At 37.4% G+C, this 22,101-nt stretch overlaps 1 long non-coding RNA gene across 1 annotated transcript; it reads right to left on the reverse strand.

The window, feature by feature from the left end:
* Nucleotides 1-1,331: 1,331 nt before the first annotated feature.
* Nucleotides 1,332-21,117, reverse strand: LOC141925363 (uncharacterized). The gene is made up of 4 exons (XR_012623848.1): nucleotides 18,915-21,117; nucleotides 6,548-6,599; nucleotides 2,128-2,335; nucleotides 1,332-1,522 (listed from the first exon to the last, which is right to left on the reverse strand). It is a non-coding gene; the product is annotated as an uncharacterized LOC141925363 (long non-coding RNA).
* Between the last annotated feature and the right edge of the window lie 984 nt (nucleotides 21,118-22,101).

Here is a 22,101-nt window from a genome sequence, read left to right on the forward strand (position 1 = left end):
AGCTAATGATTTGATGCGTCCTTGTTCACTGCCTTTCATGATACAAAAAATTCCATTCCCTATTTGACCTGTCTTTGCTACTTGTGATTTTAGAGAGCTCACTTCTTTATCTTCCCTTTTCCATGCTAGTTTTGGTTGTTCTTTGAAATTGTTACTGCTTAGTTTCTCTGTATCTTAGAAACCTACTGATATATAATTTTCAGTGATTGCTCCAATTTATGCTATATAAAGAAGGCTTCCAAGAAGGGAACCTCCTTGAGTTTATAGCAAACAGGGATGCAAAGAAGTCATGCAGTTCACTGCCATGGCCTTATCTCTCCTGTGTGCTCCTTTTATATCTTAGCAATTTACGGCTCCTGCTAACTCTTTGTCAAGTGTCCTGCTTGCTACAGGAAAGGATTAACTACAAGTTTTTGATGGCCATAAATGTCTTTTTGGGCATAACATGTGTTTATGTTTTATGTCCTATATTCACCCTTAACTTCTTGAGGGATGTAATCTTTTTTAATAACCTTCTTCTGTTTAACCATGGCAGATTTTTCTAAAGTAGTTACTCTGAGACTTCAAGCTGCTGGGAAGTATCTTCCTCTTGAGGTTGTCACTTTTGATATGTCTTTTACAAGTTTTCACTTTCTTTTTCTTAAACTTGATCACTACCATACTGGATTTCTTGTTTGTTGGGGTGGTTTTTTATTGCTCATGTATGCATAAGTCTAATTTCATTACTGTTACTGTTAACATAGCTCTTTGATACAGAAGGACTCAAATGGCCTGCTTCAAATACTATGGGTGTGGATGGTTTTTTCCCCAATTATTTTTCCTTTCATTTAAGATGATGCAATTGTCTACATTTTTCAAGTTGTTTTGAACAAAGTTTAAAAATGGAAGATGTTACTTTATCTCTTAATGTGTTACCTTTGTTTATTGGTATAATTGTTACAATTTACAGTATTTGTCTTTTCTAAGATAAGAGGAAGGTGTTCAACTTCTTCCACACAATTAGCAGCTGGCGAGTGTCCATAACTTAACCCACAGGGCAGAGACTAGTGCATCGCCCGGCAGTGCCTCAGCAGCTGTTGTGTTGCGTCCTGCATGGGACGATGTATGGATGGGGTGCTCAGCCACTCACTGCAGTATTTTGAAACAGGAGTGTAGGAACACCGGCCTTCCAGAGAGACTGAGGTTTACCTCTGACCAAGCTCTCTGGGACAAGTACCATCCAGAACTCCTTGGTGAAACTGCAGTACACATTAATAATGACCTAGTGACATATGGGAACTGGGCAGGCCATTGCATGAGGCATGCTAACTGCAAAAAAGCCAAATTCAGGAATGTAACTTGTGAGAGTGCTGCCAAAATGTATTTGTGATTTTAAAATCTATTTCCCTAGTGCCTTTGTGCTTGATTAATGGTTTTACCTTACCTGTAACGTACCCTGAATGGCTCTGACTGTTCGGCAGGAAAGAAAACTTCAGCCAGAAGATACGTACGTGTAGCTATATCTGCAGCAATGAGAGCTAACCTGAAGGAGAGGAAAAGGCAGTGAATTATTACATGCTTCTGGAGGAAATTCAAAGGTGAAAAAATACTTTTTTTTTTAAACTCACATATTGGAGATGCCAGTGAAATGTATTTAAGAGCAAACTTGTATCCCCGGTATAATTACAATATCATTAGTATGTTTGTTGGTCTGGGCCCAGCTAACAAAATGCACCATATATTTTGTTATCAGCTTTTACATCAAGCTGTTACAACAACAGTAAGTAGGCAAAATGCAGGGACTATCCCAATTTTCCTTGGAATGTGTGCTACATTATCAAATACAAGTTAGAGGACTATAAAGGAGCCATTATGGCGTTCACTGAATTGCCTAAGACAGCTTTAATAGATGGAAGGGCTCAGATCTGTTCTGGGGCAGTGCAAGGTTATACTGTCCCCCTTGTGAAACATACTGGGAAGGTCACAAACACCATCAACCTCAGAGCATTTAAGATAGTAGTATAATTACAGTAATGCACAAATGAATGAAATTCTTGTTTTAAAAGACTTCCTTGTCTTCCCCCATGCTCCATTTTAGTGAAAGAGGCTTTACGTCTAGACAAGCAAAGACTTGAAAACTAGCTTTACCCTGATCAATTTGCTTGTCTTGCCCCTTGAGGACTTTAAGAAATCCTTGAAAACTTCAAGGGATCCAAGAAAATTGTTGCAGAATCAAGATTTTTTTTTTTTTCCATGTAAGTCTTTAGTGCTGAGCTGTCCTGGATCATATGCAGAAATAATCCTCTGCCAAGGTGTAGGATCCAATACGCCTGTAACCACTCAGGCTTCAGGTTACCTGGAAATTGAGAAAGACATTCTTAAATGTTCTTAAACATGATGAGAGCACCCTTTCTGTTTCAGCAGAAATTAAAGCTTGCAGTCAAAGATCGAGTGGGAGAGAGAACATTCCTTGTACACATTTTGAATTGTATATTCTCTGTGCGGGAGGTGTATCTGGCTAAGCCTAGAGCTTTGGGTGACTGCTTTTTGTCTCTTAGAAATACTGGTGTTCCTGTCTCCTGCCAGAGGCCATCTCTCCTCATTTGCTGGACCTAAGTTACCATTTGCTGATCTTTGTCTGGTCTGCCTTATGAGATGAGGACCAAAGGCATGTGAGTGAGAGCCCAAACTTTTGAGGTATTTTCTGTCTTTAGTTTTAGTGACATCAGACTAAAATACACCTGCATATCTGCTTCAGTGTCTTTAGGACTTTCAGAGCAGTTCTTCAGCAGCACAGTCCAGAGCACCTGCAATAGTTCGTGGTGTGTGACCTAAGTTGTATTTAATAGTCTAAAGCAGCTTTATTGCAACATTGCAGTGATACCATCCAAACTGAGGTCTTTATAAAATGCAGTATTGTTTGCCAAGCTGATGTTAACATGCATGATTTAAATGATGACACAAGCAAAACTTCTGCTCTGAAATGGAGAAATTAAAGATACCAAAATATTATCTTTTCTCTTGCCAGTGAGAACAGCTGGCAGGGTGGGTTTACTGAACAAAAACTTTGGCCAGCAGACATAGGTTATCATTTTCACAGGCTTTCCCTCTGAAATACATGATTAACAAAACATGCTATTTTTTTATTTCAAAATTGGAGGGTTTGTGTCTTTCATCTGGTCAAATTTAGCGTAAAAAGTGAAAATAATATCAAAGTTACAGGCACCATAGGGAGACTGTTAATGTGGTAACAAAGGGCATTTGGCCAGTTAAAATAATAAAAGACTATACAGCTTTCCCGGTGATGGCTGAAGCCCAATTAGTACTTTCCAAGTAGAGCCACAATATTCCTTCCCAGATTATGCGGTTTGGCACGATTCAGAATGAGTAAACTTACTTTCCTACAAGGGAAAAATATAATTAACAGAAAAAACAAGGTCATGCAGTATTATGCTTTAAGTAAGCAATAATACACCATGGGGTGTACATTAAACAGTCAATATTCATACACCTTGGACAGGCTGAGACAGAGACAAAGCAATGGCTCAGCATACAAAAAGATACATATATTATCTTAATAAACCTATATGCAAGAATGAAATGCAAATGGATATTTTATTTCCTTACTAGATGTTTTTAAGGGAATATATATTCAACGTTCATGTGTATAGCACTTACACATATTACTTAACAAGTATCTTTTCTGTTAACATTTTATACTTTTAAATAATAAGTGGATTCGCTATTTTATTTTTGTTTGAGAACCTTTTTTTTTGAGCTGCTACTAAAGGCAGAAGGGTTTGGAAGATTCTTTTTTTCTTAATTAAACTGATTAAATTTGTTAAAAGGACTTTCAACTTGGATACTCACACTGAAAGCCCCTAAGAGTCTATTCTTACTTACAGTAATCTACTTTCCAGGACTCTGGAAGTGACATAAAGCCTCCAAAGGCTCAACAGAGCTGAAAATAAAGTCACAGGATTGGAAAAAAAGAAAGAGCAACTTCCAATTTGGAGGTGAACTTGCAAGTGATTTGTAAGGGTAAGTTTTTTCTTCTCTCTTGTTTTTGATAGTTCAACTGAAGCTCAGATAGAGAGGAAAACATGTAATGCAAAAGCAAGCATAGTGACACGGGGTAAGTACATACTGTGGTAACAAAATGAAAACAGCCCTGCTGAGACATCTTGTTAATGCGCTACTAGTGACACTGTTCATGAGAATGCAGAGTGATACGCCAGGAGGAAGATGAAAAAAGAAGAAAAAGTAAAACTTCAAAAACCATGGAACCACTCCCATCACCTGAAGCTTAGACCACACACCTGAGAGGGAGTAACCCACATCCAGCTCAGGCACAGAGCGTGAACAGCCTTATCTCCCTTTCAACTCCACCATTTTGCAGATGTCTCATATACTTATATAAAGTGCTTGTAAGGGAAGAACTGATTATTTATTTCCTGTTTCTTTAATAATTACATTAACCTATGATATTATAAGCCTTCATGAGCTGCAGCATCTCCCCATCGCTCCTTCATTACTGCTGTTTGGCTCCAGTTGGTACAGTTTCCTTCACTTCCCAGCTCCACCTGGGATTACTTGCTCCCAAACAGCCTCCTAAACCAGACCTGCCTATTGTAGTTCTGTGTGTGAAGAAGCGCAAAATGTGTGGGTAGTGGTTTGGGGAGCATATTTGTGACCCGCTGTATCATTTCAATAGTCACGTACATGTACTGTGCACAATACACATACTGCCTTTTCTTAATCCACAAGTCAACCACTAATCACATACAACACTCTAGTCATCTACACAAGTTAAGATATGCCCTGAAACACCTGATTTTAAGGAGTTACTTGAAAGACAGGAAAATCCTCACCAGCTATAGAGTTGCACTAAGTATTAAACTACTTTGAAGCAGAAACAAGTTGCCAAAAGCCTTATATTGTAGACTCTATTATTGTAACCAACTCCCATCTCAGACCAAAAGGGGAAGCAGAAGCCAGAGCTGAAGCGAGGTGCAGGGGACTGTCCCTCCAGCTGCCCCCTGCCTGCGTTAGCCTGCGTGGTACAGCAGCATCCCACAGCCCCTAATTCCCAGAGTGAATTTTTTTCTACTTTTGCTTTTGAATCAAAATGGAGCTCCTTACAATGGGAAATTGAAACTTACAATATCCTTCTGCTGTACATACACCTTAACCCTCTTCTCTTAGATTAATCTCACCAGTGTTACAGTACTGAGGTATCTAGTTAGGTGGTCTAATAGATTTATATGACTTGAGTGTATAAAGAAAATAGTATAAAAATACGGAGGAGACAACCAAAAATTTGTATGCCTAAACACAATTTTTTCTCTATGTCTCCATACTAATAAATCTTATTTTAGGAAACAACATACCTATTTCACCCTGAGTCAGAGCTCCAAGAAATCTAATGGAAAGGAACCCAACACAAGAAATGGAGATAAAATAACTGAGAAAAAAATTTCTCTTCATTTTACATAGGAAGTATTTTCTGAATGCTTCTTCATGGAGATGCCAAACAGTATTTTATATTAACTCATTGATAAGGCCAGCTTCTCATAGAAACAAACTTATTGATTTTAATTTTTTAATGGCACCAGAAGGTACTGCACAAAAGGAAAAATCATTATTTTATATTAAGAGAATAATGAAAACATTTCCCATATAAATAACTGCTGAAGGATGATCCCTTGCCCTTCACTGACCTCCCCCCCCCCCAACTATTTTAAATAACAGGTATTTTCTATATAGAATCTTTATTAATGGCAAAATTATAGTGTGTAAAAGAATATCTTGTCAAACCAGTATACCATGTTTACCTGCAAAACCCACTATACTTGCATGCAGGGATTGTATTTCATTTCTCTTCTATATATGCTCTTGCAATGCTTTCATCACCTTTGTGGTTCTGTGTGTCCTCGAGCAATATATTAAGCAATGTGACTGGTATCCGTCATGTGTAGTTTAATTCTTTCTTAATTAGCCTAACACCTCTACCAGATTAAAATCAGTAGGATAGTATTACCATCCACTACATGTTTTACTTTCTGTGACATGTTTCTCTTTGTAAGGTACTTTGAAAATCCCTTTCCTTTAGCAACACAATAGGTCTGTCATTGTCTAAAGAGAAGAGACTAATGACAAAGCTTTGTTCCAGTTTGACAAAGACATTTACTAACTACAACTAGCAAAAATGAAAGAGGTGAGTTAGGGGAAAGAACCTCTTTGAAATTAATCTTGTCAAGTCAGAATGATCATTTGGTTGCACCCTACTGCAGTGGAGGCCTGTGAGTTTCTGATGTCTGAACATGTCTCAAATATTTCTAAAAAGATAGTGAATTATGGGTCAAGAGAAATAAACTCTTTGACAGAAATATCAATTAATTTACTTTTTGAAACCACTATTTGCATATGCTAGGTTTACTTAAGTTGCAGATCTTGGGATTTATAAAATCAAAGCCCTCCAACCTCAGCTTAAAATAAAAAATATCAAGACTTCTTCCTCCTTTGGTGAAAGTCATTATGTTACCACTGAAAAATGTTCAAAGCTTACCTGCTTAGTACAGCAGTCATTAGTCCACAGCTATCAACTCCGCACGGATGCCCTAAACAGAATACAACATATTAAACATAACTAATAATGCACCAAAAAGTTAATACGTTCACTTCAACATCAAAGAAGGTATTATATAGCAATAGTCAAGGAGGGCACATTAAGTAAAACTACCTTCTAATAACTTAATAAAATAATCCTGAATAGATGCAGATTCCCCTCCCAATAAGCAGATTCCTGTCAAATTTCAAACTGACAAAAAGATCTCTCAAGAATTCTGTAAAGCTGCATGCCCTAGCAGATAACTCTTTTGAATAAATTTTCTCATCCCAACACTCTTATGCAAAATATTTAAAAAAAAATCTATCATATGATTTTTAAATAATCTCTCTTCCTCTAAAAAAATCCCTCAAAAACCCAGTTCATCTTTCTAACAAATGGGGAAGCTCTTGCTAGCATGTGTGGGAATACACTAGTCTTCTGCTCTCTGTAATTGTACAAGTAAAAGTGTTTTATAAATTGCTGGCTTCCACGGCAAAATAAGGAAATTTCAATCCTTTTCTTAAGGATTGAAAGTTTCCAAATTCCTAGCTAGTTGAACTTTCAGTCCAAAATGGTTAACATGCTTCTGAAATTGTCAATGTCTTTTAAAACCTAAGAGTTACATATTCTTCATTCCAAAATGTATAACCCTTAAATGTAACCTTTACAACCAGGTAGCACCAAAGCTTTTTTACTGTGAACAGCTCTACAAGTATTGATGTAATAATGTTAATTATTTTGAAATGCTCGTGTAAAGAAAATATTGCACCGCTACTTCAAAGATACGGACTCTGTAAAGTCTCAAGTCTTTACTTGTTATGCCAACTTTAAAAAATAAGCAAAACCAAGTAAAAAGACAGGTCTACAGTGGTGTGATTTCTAGCGAGTGGCTTGTGAATAATAATACCAATACAGAGCACTCTAATACAGAGATTGTCCAAAATAATTTGCTTTAGATTGCACCATTGTTTTCTTTTCTGTTACTGTGGTAGACACAGTAGCTGCCAGCTGCGTGCAGAGCTCCAGATACACACCAGAAAAGACATTCGGCTGCTTGGGCAGCAAATGCAACCCAGAAACCTTTTCCCCAGCTTCTCCGGGGAGGAGGTGGTGGGCTGCACATCACCCCATGCTCATTTCATGCCACCTTGAAAGATTCTGTAGGTGCCTTTGGGAGCTCCTGCTCTAATGCATCCAAGAAATCTTTTCCCCAACTAAAATGCAATATTCAAGCAGCTGTGAGTATACAAGACCAAAACAGAATTTCCTAAGGTACTGCACACACCATACCACACTCAAACCTTTATGTTCTATCATATTACACTGAAACACTTGTGAAAATTTATTCCTTAATACATTGCGCCTGGTGCTGTCAGTGTGCCGAGTACCTCCCTTTGTCTCCCAACATTATTCCTTTTTATTTTTCTGTTATCTTTGCCATCAATTTATCCAAAGCATGTGTTACCCTTGGAAAAAGCACATTAAAAATACACACTGCTAAATTCACTCTTAAACATGTAGTGTTGGCAGTGGGGACATGCATTTGAGGATTAATAAAAAAGTCTGCTGTAAACTAGGAGCATGTCAGTTGTAAACATCATAGGAGATGGATCTACGTATGCGTATTAGCTGACTGCAAGGTTATTATAAGTTGCCAGTGGGATACAACCATGAAAAAGCAAATGCCATCTGAGAATGAACCTGTTAAACTATTTCTTAACAGGGAAAAGGAAAATATATGTGCTATTGCTTAAGGCACTTGAGAGATCTCACACAGATTTTTTTCATCATGTTCGTGGAAGAAGAAACAGGTAAAGAAAACAGCTGCAGAGACTACCAGAGAAAAGTCATTTTAAGAGCAAGGCTACAAAATTTTTGCTTGTTTAGTCTAGCAGAAACAAAATCTGATACAGGAAATAATTATCCTCTAAAAACACAATAGAGTGGTAAACAGTAGGCAAGGAAGAGAATTAGTTACTCTAGCAGTCAAGAACAAATGGGTGCAATTTGGCCATGAACAAATTTAAGCTGGAAATTAGATGGTTAGGTTCTAGAGTAGGATTTTAATAAAAATGCTGGGGACAAAATCATAACAATTCAAGCTATTTAATGATGAGGATTGTGAAGTTCATGGAAAATGCTACAGACATGGTTCCCTGGGTAAGTAAAGGACTGCATTTTGATCATCCAGGAGATTGTTTCCAGCATTATGTTTGCCTATTTTCTGAAAGCATGGGGTTAAAAAAAATAGAAATTAAATCATATTTATGCATACGGTGTTAGAAATGTTGCTTAAGCAAATGCCATCCATATGTAAATGATCTCTGTAATTAAGTTTGTGCTTTGCAATAAGAAAACAATTTAACTTGATAAATAGGTATCACATTGTACTTCAGTGGTTGGAAGCTAATTCTTTTTAACGGAAAGATGCAATTTGTCACATGCTAATTTTCTTGGGTTTTATAGTGTATCTTTCTACTACTTTTATTTTGTCTTCTTTTAGTCTTTAAAGTTCTAGACAACAGTTTTATCAACATGTGTGGACAGCAATGGGAGACAGCTGGAAAATAATGTCTGCCTATTTGTTTATACCAACCTAGCCAAATTTGTCTCCTGAGTTCCTCAGATGAGCATTTGCTATTAGTCTAAAACAGTGTTAGGAAAAAGAAAAAAAACCTAATTATCACCATGGAAAGATGGAATCTGAATATCAGATAGAAAGAAGCAAACATGAAACAAACATATTTGAGTTAGAAGAGTAACTAAAAATTTAGGAAGGGTGTCCAAAGAAAATAAGGAAAATGTTATGAAACTAATTTCCATAAACACAGAAAGAATTTGCTGAGATTGCAGTCAGGAGTTTAGCCTAGAGACCCAACATTAAAGCAGTTCTTAGGGTTTTCTTGTGCAGCTTCTGATGCCTGTAATAGTCTCACTATTAATAGCTAATAAATATGGTTCACCCAACACTGTAGTGGCTCTTGAAATTCAGGTCTGTGGTATACCATTATGCCATCTGAAGAATTACAGTTATTTAAAAACTAATCTACATTCCCTCATCAGCAAAGCCAAGCAACAGAAAGAAACACAAAACATTGCAAAGGCAAAATAGAGGTATTCCCCTATCAGTGTTAAAACATGAACAGTGACAGAACCCTGTTGAAAACAAAGTGATTGCATGTGCATAGTTTAAAGTAATGTTAAAAATTATTATTTGCAAGTGGATGTGTACACATATGTATATAATTGTAAATGTATTTTTTATCATAAGTTATTTATTATTTGTATTCTCTGTAAGCCCACTTACAAAAGATTTATTATGGAAGAAACTGTATTATCAACTGCAGTATGCATAGGTATTAGTTTATAGTTGGTACTTGCTCATCAAATATTATGAAAATATGTCAAAACATAACAGTATATGAGAAATCACATAGGTAACTGTACTTGACCAGAAACTGGAGAATTCTGGCTGTACCATGTAGAGGAAAAGGGCACATACAACCTCCCCTCCTTGCTCCTCAAGGAGAAGCACCATTATGTGGGCTGGCTGTAACAGGCCTCACTCCATTTGCTGAAAAAATACAATAGTCCTAATGGCCACAGAAGCAAATTGGAGAAATTTAGATAAACAGGAAAACATAACCATTTCCATATTTTCCCAGTTTTGTTGCTGACCAAAATCAAGTTGTGCAAAGATGTAGTAAAAATAATGCGAAATAGTTAAAAGTATGAAAGTCAGTTTTCATGCTTTAATTCATCCTTTAAGTCACGTTAATTCATTTTTGTATGAAACTGCTTTTCTGTCTTCCTTTTTAGCACCTTCTTACTTATAGTTACTAGCTACTGTATTCAGTAGCTTTTGCAACTAACAGCTAACTGAAGCTGCAAGCCTGAAGACCTCAGTAAGTTTTTAAGAATAAAAGGAGCTCACATCATTAAGAAAACAATTTCAAATTCTTTATGTCTGAAGTTGCCACTCAGATACTAGCCATGACACTTATGAGACAGCTGCCAATTTTCACTTTTTTCCTTTACTTTTTTACTTCTGCTTGGGGTGTACAAACAAGTTTTTTAATAGTGTTACGGTCTGGTTTAGAAGGACACATTTCTGATAAGGAATTGTTATTTCTCCTCATATGTAGCTCTTAGGAGGACACCATGACTTGCCTGTTGAACAAGTGACAAGGGACTGCTGAGGAATGTGTTTTCCCTCTGTGAAGTCCAGTCTGCCCATCCCAATAGCACCCAGTCAGCAGGTGGGACTTGGTAAAGTTTTACTCTCTCTTGTAAATGAATAGCTCTTGATTTAGCTTTTGAAAGTGAAACTACAATTTCCAGGGAGGAAAAACAAAGAAAAATTACTCTGCGTGCCAGGTTATTGTGTGTTTCTCAAGGTTATGCACAATGAAAATGAAGCTACAATATGGGAAGAAATTTAACACATCGGGTACAATCAGTGCTCAGTAGAGCTCAGGTAGATGAAAGCAAAGGTGTCTCTCGGTGAAGTTCTACACCTTTGCTGATGGTGAAGAGGTCATGAGCAGAAACATAGAAGATGTCAGGAATTCAAAGAGATCATTTGATTTATAGTAGGTAGAGTACCCTGCCAAGGATTATTCTTCAGAAGCAATGAAGAAAATCAGATTTTAGTCCCATCCCTTCTAACTTCTGCTTCATGCCTCAATCCTGCACCCCATGCTCCACTCCCTTTACTATAGTTAAGATTTTTATCTAAATTTATAATCTCCAGGTTTTACTTAAGACCTTCTCATGTCTCTGCTGTGATGCAAAAGGATGGGCAAGATCAAAAGTTATGCTTCAAGTAGTTTTCCAACACTGAAAGGATTCATGATTTAACTAGGAAACTGAGCTTCAAAAAATGAAATTATTAGGAAGGCTCTAGTGGCCATCAATGTTGAAAATATCATGAAAATATAATGAAAAATATAATGAAAAAGAGGCAATAACCCATGATTTCTCATATATCTTTGTGTCAGACTAGTCTGAATTTCTGTCAGGTCCTTCCTCTGTCTGTCATTTGGATGTGCTGATTTTTGAAGTAAGTGGACTACATTTTAACGCAACAGGAAAATAACAGTATTTGGAAAGCTGTTAGATACAGTTTCAATAGCCTCTGTAGTGTCTATATAGATTAATTGTCAGAAAATGGAATAAACATATTTGGGAGTAGGGAGGAATATTAAATGAAAATTCTTTGCAAATGGCAATACATCTTTAAAGTAGGGGAAAAGAGTAACTATATCATACTATTAAGAAACTCAGTGGCAGCCTCTAAAATAACCAGATATTTGTCCATCGTCATTGAAAACTGAATTCCTAATTGTGTAAAATCCACCATGTTCCTTCATCTAACTTCAGTTTCAGATCACTCATTTAAATAGTTTTCTAAGGCAGATACAGCAATATTGACTAAACCTGGATTGTGAAGGAATTTAAATGAGCTCACAGCCCTGGTGCAGTTTAAAATCACCTTTTTAAAAAAACAAAACAAAAAACCATCCCAACCTTTACAGTTACAATAATTTAAAAAAACAAACACATATAATAGGAATATCCACAAATTTTTATGGTGTAAATTGTATATCTGTCTAAACCACCAAGTTTCTCTACTTCTGATATTCCAAGATACATTAGTTTATTTTCTAGATTTTCTTATTTCAAATCTGTCTCTTAAAAATGCAATGTTCTCTCTGTGGGTAATGAAAATTAGCAACTTCCTATGAGTTGTTTAAATTAAAATTCAGAAACTTCTCTGTACACATGGTATGTTGTTACATGAGCATGAAAGGTTGCTTTGCATCATACTTAAGTGACCACTGATAAATATACATAATATTGGCTACCTCATTTCTGGAAGTCACTCCAACCGAGGCCTGATAAGTTCTTCAATCTTTGTAGAAAACACAAGGAGCTTTAAAAAATGGTGCTGGCAGATGGGAGTCTGTTCAAGACTTATATGTAAATTAAATTATATTCCGCTACATGCAAAGTTAGGAATGCTCCAAGAGTGATTGGTTAGATTTTATTATTATTATTATTATTTTTAAAGTCTTTAATTTTTCTAACACCTAATCAGGGCCTGACACCACAGTTATATTTCTGGGGGGAGAAATAAACTTTCTTTTAAATGCAATCATCAATTCATCACTACAAGCATATTTGCATTTTTGATAAAAATAGATAAGAGAATTGCAATGAGGTTGTTCAAAAACAGGGTTGCATATATAATGTGAATCTTCAGCTTACAGTTTACAGCTTTATTTTTTCTGTTTTCTAAAAATGATCTTCTCTGAATATCTCAAAATGGCACATTGCTTTCTCAAATGGTTAGTGACTGTTCTTCTGTCAGATAAAAATCAACTCCAAAGTGTAGATCTTTTGTTTTCCCTTCATACAGTGCTTTGCACAGTGACATTGTTTTTTCTTGATAGGTGTTGTGACTAAATATATAGTAATGCAAATATTTTTCAGCCTATTGTAATGAATGCGCAGAAATTGTGGAAGAAAGTGGACTACTCATCTGCAAATAAGATAAACTATCTGTTCAGAAATATGTACCTACCAAGAGTCCCTGGGTCCTCCAGGTCCTCCTCAAAATTCCCCCAAGTTATGTATATGTATTTCCCAAATACAGAATTGGGATGTTGTTGTTGCTCTTTAAAAAAGCTATGCATAATAAAGTCATTGTTTTCCCACTTATATGAAGGTATACACAAATCTGTATGTGGCATAGGCATGGGAAGTATACGCAGGTAACTGGTAAAGCTTCTCAGAACTTTTCATTTACATGACCTTGTTCTCTGATGCTTACAATCCTGTCAGATTTTAACCACTCAGCTGGTATTTTCCACACAGGGCATTTTCATCAGGAGACTTTTTTTCCCTCCTTGTTTCTGTTGTTGTTGTTATTGATTATTGGTTTTATCCCATTGTTTGTAAGCTCTTGGCCTTACCCTGTTTAAAAATATGGGAAATGTTCTTGTGCCTATGTGCCTTGAAGAACTCAGTAGAGATGGAGAACAATGAAGGACGCATTCTCCCTGGGAGACGTGCCTGTTGCTCTCTCTGTGAAAATCCACCCACATTTGGGTGCTTGGAGCTGCCTAGACTTTGAAGACCAGACTGGAACAATAAAGAACCAGCCTGATGCCAAGCAACTGGAAACAAAAGCTCAACTGGAGGGCAGGAAGGGGAGTGTAAAGTGGGACAGCAAAAAAAAAAAAGTCTATTTGGAGAGGATTAGGATTGACTAGCCAAAGACTGGGACCTACAGTGGGAAGTGGTAGGAATGTAGATCTGTTAGGAAAGGAGTTGGAAGCCCAGGGATAGGTGGCTTGAGTGAGCAGAGAGATTGTGACAAGAAGGTTGCTTTCCAAACTGGGAAAATGCTGAGATGAACAGAAGAACCAACAGCATGGGGTGAAACACTTACTCTGTGCTCAAGACAAACTCTCAGTGAGAAGCAATTCAGTCTTTTTGTCCTCATTTCCTGAAGAGTCTACTCCTAATTTACCACACACAGCACTGGTGATGGGAGCACTAATTTCTAGCAGGGTTTTCCCCTAACACTTACCTATTCATTATCTGAGTCACATTTGTTAATTAAATTATTTTCATAAAGTACCCTATAAAGTGAAAGATTTGTGTTTAGAGAGACTTATTTAATAAAATAAAGACCCAGAGATTAAGGTCACAAGTGGTGTCTAAATTGGAGCAAACAATCTGAAGCACCAGAAAGTTACGGTTTTTTATTCCTTTACAGAGGAATCCATCCTACGCATACTCCCATGGACTCCAGATACTGTCGCGAGAGCTCAGCAATTCAGCAAGTCACACATGACTGTCGGGCATGCAGAAGGTGAAGCGCATATTATTAAAAAGTTTGTTTTAAGTCATTGCCTAGCATCAAGTTCTGTGGCAGAGGAAAGGATGCACTCTGACTCCTAAATATAATGAAACAAACACAGGATACTGAAAAAGCAGACACTGTAAGCAATCCATAACCAGATCAAGCCCATCAGCTTGCCAAAGACAGAGACAGCCCCTCATGAAAAGGTAGGTGGTAAGTTTAATACAGACAAGCTTTGAAGAAAATAATTCCTTTCTAGAAAAGGAATTGCAATAATCTATGCTAATTCTGTGCATAATACAGGCCATGCTATATCACTCAAAGGAGAGGCAAAAATACCATTACCAAAAATGCCAATTTAAATGGGATATAGCTGCTTAAACTAATATGAAATATATGGTCAATTTATAGATATTACGGATGCAGTGGCATAGGTAGCTTCATTAACATGCAGGGTAAAAAGGCCTTAAAGCTGTTTTTGAAGAGTAATGCTGGGACTGTGCATATGTGTGTGAGTAAACATTATTGTAGTGTATTGGGTTATGGAAATTTTTTCCTCACTCGCAATGTTGATTGACAAGTTAAATTTTCTGGGTGACTTGGAGTTTCGATACATGATGCTCATGCTAGGTATAAATATGACAAGTTTACAGAAGAGCTGCCTGTGAAGACATAGAAACTAAAGATGTTCCTACTCCTCTTTAATTACTTAATAATGACTTTTTTCAACTTTAGCTTTAGTATAGGATTCAGAAGTATGTAGCACATAGCTAATCTCCCATCCTCAAGGCCCTTCTGCATATCTCCCTCTCCCATAGCCCCACCAACCAGGATGTTGCCTTTACGAGCAGAGGTTGTGGGATCTCATCCGTTTCCCATCTCAGTGAAGCTTCTTACCATCGCTTACTACCTGCAGGTTGCTGTTGCTGTTGCACCATTGGAGATGGTTTTTGAATGAGTGTAGGAGGCAGAAGAGACAGAAATGGGTGAGTATGAGAAAAGGCTTTTCTATTGAACTTTTCACTGAGTATAACTGCATATGATTTAAATGTACATTCATTTCTGCACAATCTCTGCGAAATACTGAGTATAAGTGAACAATACGATGGCAATCCTACAGTCTGTAATTTTTTTTTTCCATTTTAACAGCATTTCCCAGTTTAACATTTTCCATAGCTACTAATTGATTGTGGCTATGCATGACTAGCTACAAATGAGGTATATTGTTGCAAATATGCTTTTGGATACAATTCCCTGGTAAACCTTGAGACAAGACCTGTGGCAGAAATAGTATCAAATGTAGTTGGGAAAAAAAAAGCACAAGTTCTCAGGGACAAATATGGCTGTATTTCGAATTTCTGCTCATTTTTAACTTTGTGTTCATTAGGACAAATTCTAACACAATGAGGAGTTTAACATGATCTAGAAAACCCACAAGAAGATCTTGTTGGCTTGAGACCTGGGAAACCTGTTGACTCCACTGCAGTTCCCACTTAGGAATTCATTTCCCCCTTTCGGCTGATCAGAAATCATTCAATTTTCAGAACTTTCAGTTACATTGCAGTTATGCAGCTAAAAGCATAAAGCTGGTACATGTTTATAGTCCATAAAGAAATGGAACTGATACTGTGAAACATGATGCAAATACTTTTAAAGCCAAAGGTGGTTTTTGATCATATCTATATAATATAAACTGAAATGGCAGAATTGTTTACCTCTATCACATCCTACAGTTATCACATGGCATCAAAAAGGGAGCAAGCTGCTTAGGTATTTTAATTGTATCTATGAAGCCATTTGGATTTTCTTCTGTTTAACTCTGAATTTCCTGCATCAGAATGGTTGGTTTGGAAATGCTGCTGTTATCCTTTCAAGTTACTTCAGTCTTACTTTCCTCCTAACATTTTTGTCTGGGAATAATGGTGTGAAATTCATAGCAGCCAGAGTGCAGAGGAATATAGAGATACTTTATACATACCTATCAATAATGCATTTATCTACATTCTTGGGGGATCATATTTCCGTAGTCAGTTGCAATTAATTCAAAGCAACTGCAAGGTGAAAAAAAAAAAAACCAAACCCACAGCAGGATCCTCCTATCCTCAGGGCTCTTGTCCAAAGAGATACAACCATTACAGATCAGAACTTGTGTGTTTTATAGCACCTGATAAGAATGCAGAATTGACAAGTGAGTGAGCAGAAATATTATCAACAAAACTACAGGCAAGAAGGTCCCTTCAGTTTGTAAACAAACCTATCCTGAGTTGCTGGTTTCAGTGTGTTTAGCTCAGGTCATGTGTCCTGGTGAACAAAAAGCATATTCTGTTCAACGTTGTGTCAACTATACTGGACTCTTGCAATCAAGAAAAAAAAACCCAGCAACAACTTTCATAAGAAGGCTGTAATGGAAGGAAATTAATTAATCTATCTTTTATGTTGATGGCACAGGGAGTTCTGCTATTAAATTCAGTGGTAGTAGAATGGGCTCCACTATGTTTTTCACATGTGCATCATGATCACTGTCTAGCTGCAGATGAGGGCATGGGTCCACCAAACGCATAGATGGAATTTTACTCAAGTGAATATTTACGTTTAATTGGGAACTCGTATAAGGAAGTGTTTTGGCCCTTACTTTGCCATTACAGATTCATTTATAGACAAGTGTAACACAGTGAAAAACATAAGTGCAAAACCAAACTAATACATCTTGTGATATAACGTAGATTAACTGTTGAATCGCTATTGCTAAAATTAGTGGTTTATGTTAGAAGTTTAATATTGCACCATATGCCATTTATTTCAGCACATACAGTTAAACATCTTAAACACTTCAGCTGTAGCTGCACCTGATTAGCTATACCCATAACAGAAAATACATGGATGATACAGTTGACTATATTTTAATGCTTTTTATGAGTAATATTGCTAATATTCCCCTTATGATCCTGTGGCTGAAAAGGTTTTAATGCTTTTTTCCCCCTTTGCATGTGCAATCTATCCTGCTGGCAGACTGCAATCCTGCCTTCTTTGAAAAACACACCAGCCGAAAAGGCAGAGTTTACTTCCTGAGGTTTTCAAACTTTTTTCAGAGTACTTTGTAACAGTCTCACAGATAACCTCACCTCCTGAGGGCACTGTCATAACATCCTCTGGCAACTACTGCAGTGACTTACACTGAGAAACAGCATTAGGCCTGACCAGCATTTCATATTTTGAAATGTGGGGCTAGTATGGGGCACTGGAAGAAAATAGGTGGCACATTAAAAATTCAATGATACAAACACAAAGTAAGTTAGAGGATGCCAGCGTGGATCTGCAAAGCAATTTGGATCACGCCCTTAAATGAAGCAATCAAGGGCATGCAAACTCTATGTTAGATCTGCTCTGCTCTTGCTAATGAGGACATCTAGCACCCCATGACCAGCTACTCTCTACAGACTGTCACAGCAGATAAGACTGATAAAAAAATTCTGATTGCAAATAGTCCATAGAATCAAAATGGTTAACAGAGCATGATTTCAAAACAGTATATGATACTAGAAGATTGTGGTAGTAATAATAATAATGTAAATGCTAGCAGGTATTTGTTTGCTATTTTGAAAAACATTCACATTCCTGTTTGCATGACCCTTGCAGTATAGTAGTTATATCAGTATATGTTATATTTGTGTACACAAAACCATAAAAAACTCATCATAAAGCAGTTAAACCAAAACACCTAGTTCTCTTCAGCAAAGTTTGGTCTGAATCTCTTGATTTTATTACCACAGTAACATAATGTAGGTTTTACACTTTCACCAGAGTTTCAGTCTTTGCTCTGCACAAGGATTTTTCTTTGTTAAGTTTTGAATACCATGTGAAAATGAAGAACATAAATATAGCACTGAATGGACTAATTAATTCCAGATAGTGTAGTAACTTGATAGTATGTTGTCTAAGAAAAACAGCTTGCTAAATCACATTACTGAATCATTTAAAATTCAAGATTTTTATATAATCTTATTTTGCGCCCTTTCAAATTCCTTTGTTATCACAGCTCAAGCTGTAAAACCTTTTGCCTCTTCTACCTCTAGAGAACAGTCTCCACTCTTATACAGGAAATTTAGAAGTACAGTAAATTGTGTTTTACGACAAAATATCTAAAATCCAAAGGTTTCAAGAACATTATTATTTAGGTAGCATAAGCTCTTATTTAATAACATTGAAGAGTCAAAGCTGAATACAAACCCAATCTTTAAATTCTTTTTTGTGTAGCATTTCTACAAGTGTATTTTGAATAAAAAGCCATATTTTAAATATGCTTTCTTGTCCAGTTTTAACGTGAACAGATACTGAAACTCTTAAATAGATGTCATGAGATCATGCTGTATTATATAACTATGTGCTGTAAACATGCATTTTCCCCAAAAGAAATACAACACAGTCATATAAATAAGAAGAAATACTGCTTACCTTCCTTCCTTAGAAAATATTTCCTGAAGGCAGAGTAAATCTGGTTATAAAACGAAAAACAAGCCTGAAGTGTACAACTCACACACATACAGACAGCAGATACAGTCATCTCCATGAAGAATGCCTGTTTCTAGCCTTCTGTACATGTTTCTCACTTCTCCACATTGTAGTTATGCCACAAGGACTCAAACTATGCTTAAAATACTATTCTGTAGCATAGCTATAGGCACCAACATATTGCATAAATGGTACTTACTATTCCAGAAGTCATACATCATCTTATAGGAAATTTACACCTCCAAACAGGGATTTGTTACAACCGAGCAGATTGTGGCAAAACACTGTGCCTGGCTTGTCAGAAAAAGTTGTTACTTTCAGTGATCGGCACGTATTCACAAAGCACAGTATCTTTACATTTATGTATGTGCATGCGTACCTACATACACACATCTACAGAAGGAGTCGCAGCCTGTCTCTCACAACCACATGCTAATTGCTGAATAGGGGAAAAAATCTTGTTAGTATTACACGCGATCGTTTTTCTTGACCATGGCTTTTGCATACATTTTTCATGTAGTACAACCAAGACCGGTGATGCTAGAAAGCATTTCTAACTCAGACCCGAGTAATTATTCACATAAGGCACCGAACTCGTTTTGGCTTCCCCTGCGAGAGCTCTGCTACTGCAGCAGCAGTGCAGGGTCTCTCTGCTGGTATTCGTTTGCTGCAGTCTTTGTGCATGACTATACGTTATAAACAAATTAGTAACACAATGACATCCAATACCCAAGAACTAAGGAAAATCATGGAGAATCAATCAGATCCTACAGCAGGCATGTAGACTGGCTGTAAAAACATTTAACAGTAGATAGATTTTTCCTGTGCTGTCAAAGTTAAAGGTACCAAAAGGAAGCACACACTAAGGCATTTTTGTTCCACTGTGGTATTGATCCAATGCCAGACGTAGTGAAACACAATGGGCACACAGTCAGCCTTGGTAAATTAGGTAAATTAGAGATCATTTGATGGTATTCTATTGTTGCTATTGTAATCACAGTAATTTTCACTGGTAATGGTGCTTCGTGATGAAGTGCAGTTCTCACAGGATAATTGTGAAAGGTATCGAAAGATTCAGGGTGTAGCATCTGGTTTTAAAAGCTCTTCAGATTCAAATTGGCATTTTACTTTATCTTGAAAATTTATTAGAGATTCAGATCATGCCGGTTTAAATGGAAAGGTGAAAGCAGGGTAATTTCAATCTATGAATTATTCAGATTCAGACTGGTGAAATTGCCATCCATGAACTGATTCTCTGACAGTCTCTTTTGCAGAGCCTCCATTACGCTTGTCATTTTTATTTCTTTATCTACAATCTCTTTCTCAGTTACTGAGCTCGTCCCTTAGGGCTGTGCTTCACAAACCAAGTATTTCAAATTGGCAATAACCTAAATGTGTTGCTGTCTCAAATCGCAGTCTCCACAGGCTGTCTTTTCCAAATCATTAAAAACCACATCCACGATGGTGTCTGTTAGGCTCTTCGATCAGATGAATTAAAAAAAAACAAAAACAACAAAACAGCAAAGAGAAGAGATCAGGGCATCATATCGAAGAAGAGTTATGCTCCTGTACAGTCCAGCAAAGAAAGTGGTGCTTTGTGCTTGTTCCTTTGTTGTCAGTGTAACCCATTCTAGTTGCATAGCATCACGCAGAAAGAAACAACTGTTAAAGCAGGCTGACTTCGTGCCCTGATTTCCAGCAGGAGCAGATAAGGACTGCATTATAGACAGACTAATCCACACAAATATACACTCAGAGACCAAGCAAAATTAATAGCTTCTTACAGGCAAGAAAAACAGAAGTAGTAGTAGTTGTAGTTGTAGTAATTGTAGTATTAGTAGAAGAAGCGACTGGATAACCGAAAGGGTTTCATTCTCTCAGACTCCAACTGATACAGATTGCAATCCCAGAGACTCTCCACTTGATGGCTGGTTGTGTCATTGCTAGTCGACTGCTGCCCTGTATCCAGAAGGACTGGGATTGATTTAGGTCAGAGAGTCTGGTTTCTTGTTTGAGCTTTGCTCTAACTGATGTAAGAAATTGCGTCAATCTGTGTTACCAATCTATATGACCCTGGGACGCTGGCACAGCTTCGGCAGTGGAGTGCCTGCAAAGGCCTCAGTCGGACAAACAGTGACAAGTACCATCTCCTTTGTCCTATTGCTGCAGGTATATCACCGTGGCATGAAAAAACCCCTCTTAGTACACAAAGTGGGAAGCCAGACGTTCTTCCTCAGAGGCAATTTGGGTACAGAGCTCCGAGCAGTCCCTGCTCAGCTGAAAACGCTGCCAGGCTGAAGCCAACACATCCAGGCTGTGTGTCTGTTCCTACGCTAACACCAGGAAAATTTCCCTCGTATGAAAAAGACAAGAATAAAAAAATCTATGCTGCTTTGTGCCTGGTTCTATGCGTCTGCTTTGCCGCACTGCGACTAGAAAACTGCAGCAGTAAGAGCTCTGGCAGTTGCGATAATGTAGAAAGCAGCAGCTCTGTGACACAGCAGTCAGCTGACTCGCAGTGTTATCATTCAATGTCCTCTATAGAATAAGGCCAGTTTCTAAGGTAGCACCAGGAGGATGACCTTGCATACAAAAATTGGGCTAGGAGGAGCGGCGAGACTTGTGTACACCTGCAAGTGATTTTGGGGTGATGTACAGCATTATCATCAGGAGTGTGCGGGTCTTTAACGGTCTCTTTTCCCTTCCTTCTTTCCTTCTTCTTTACAAAATAGAACTTGTCATTTATTGATCAGTTTTCCTTCTATCATGAAATAGTCAATATGGTCAGGGACAGCTGGTGACAACAGTTACCATGAGTAACAGTGGTTAGGTAAACTATTTTAAAAGTATTGCTTGTAAACTACACATCTACAAGAAAACCTGGTGGGTTTTGATTAACTCCCACCTTCCCTGGGACTATGGACATGCTCCAGGAGAGAGAAAATAATCAGGTGAACACCCCTGAAAGGCAAGTCCTAATTGGCAAGAGCGCATTTCTGAGTTCTCATTGTGGCATCTAACCACCTAGACTGATTTTCACAGCTCTCTGTAGCTCCCAACTAAATTCACTGGGAACATTTGCTTGCTCATGCCTCTGGGAAATCAGAGGGGAGAACTTTAAAAGTTACAG

This window comes from Strix aluco, chromosome 1 (genome assembly GCF_031877795.1).
Source record: "Strix aluco isolate bStrAlu1 chromosome 1, bStrAlu1.hap1, whole genome shotgun sequence".
NCBI lineage: Eukaryota > Metazoa > Chordata > Aves > Strigiformes > Strigidae > Strix > Strix aluco.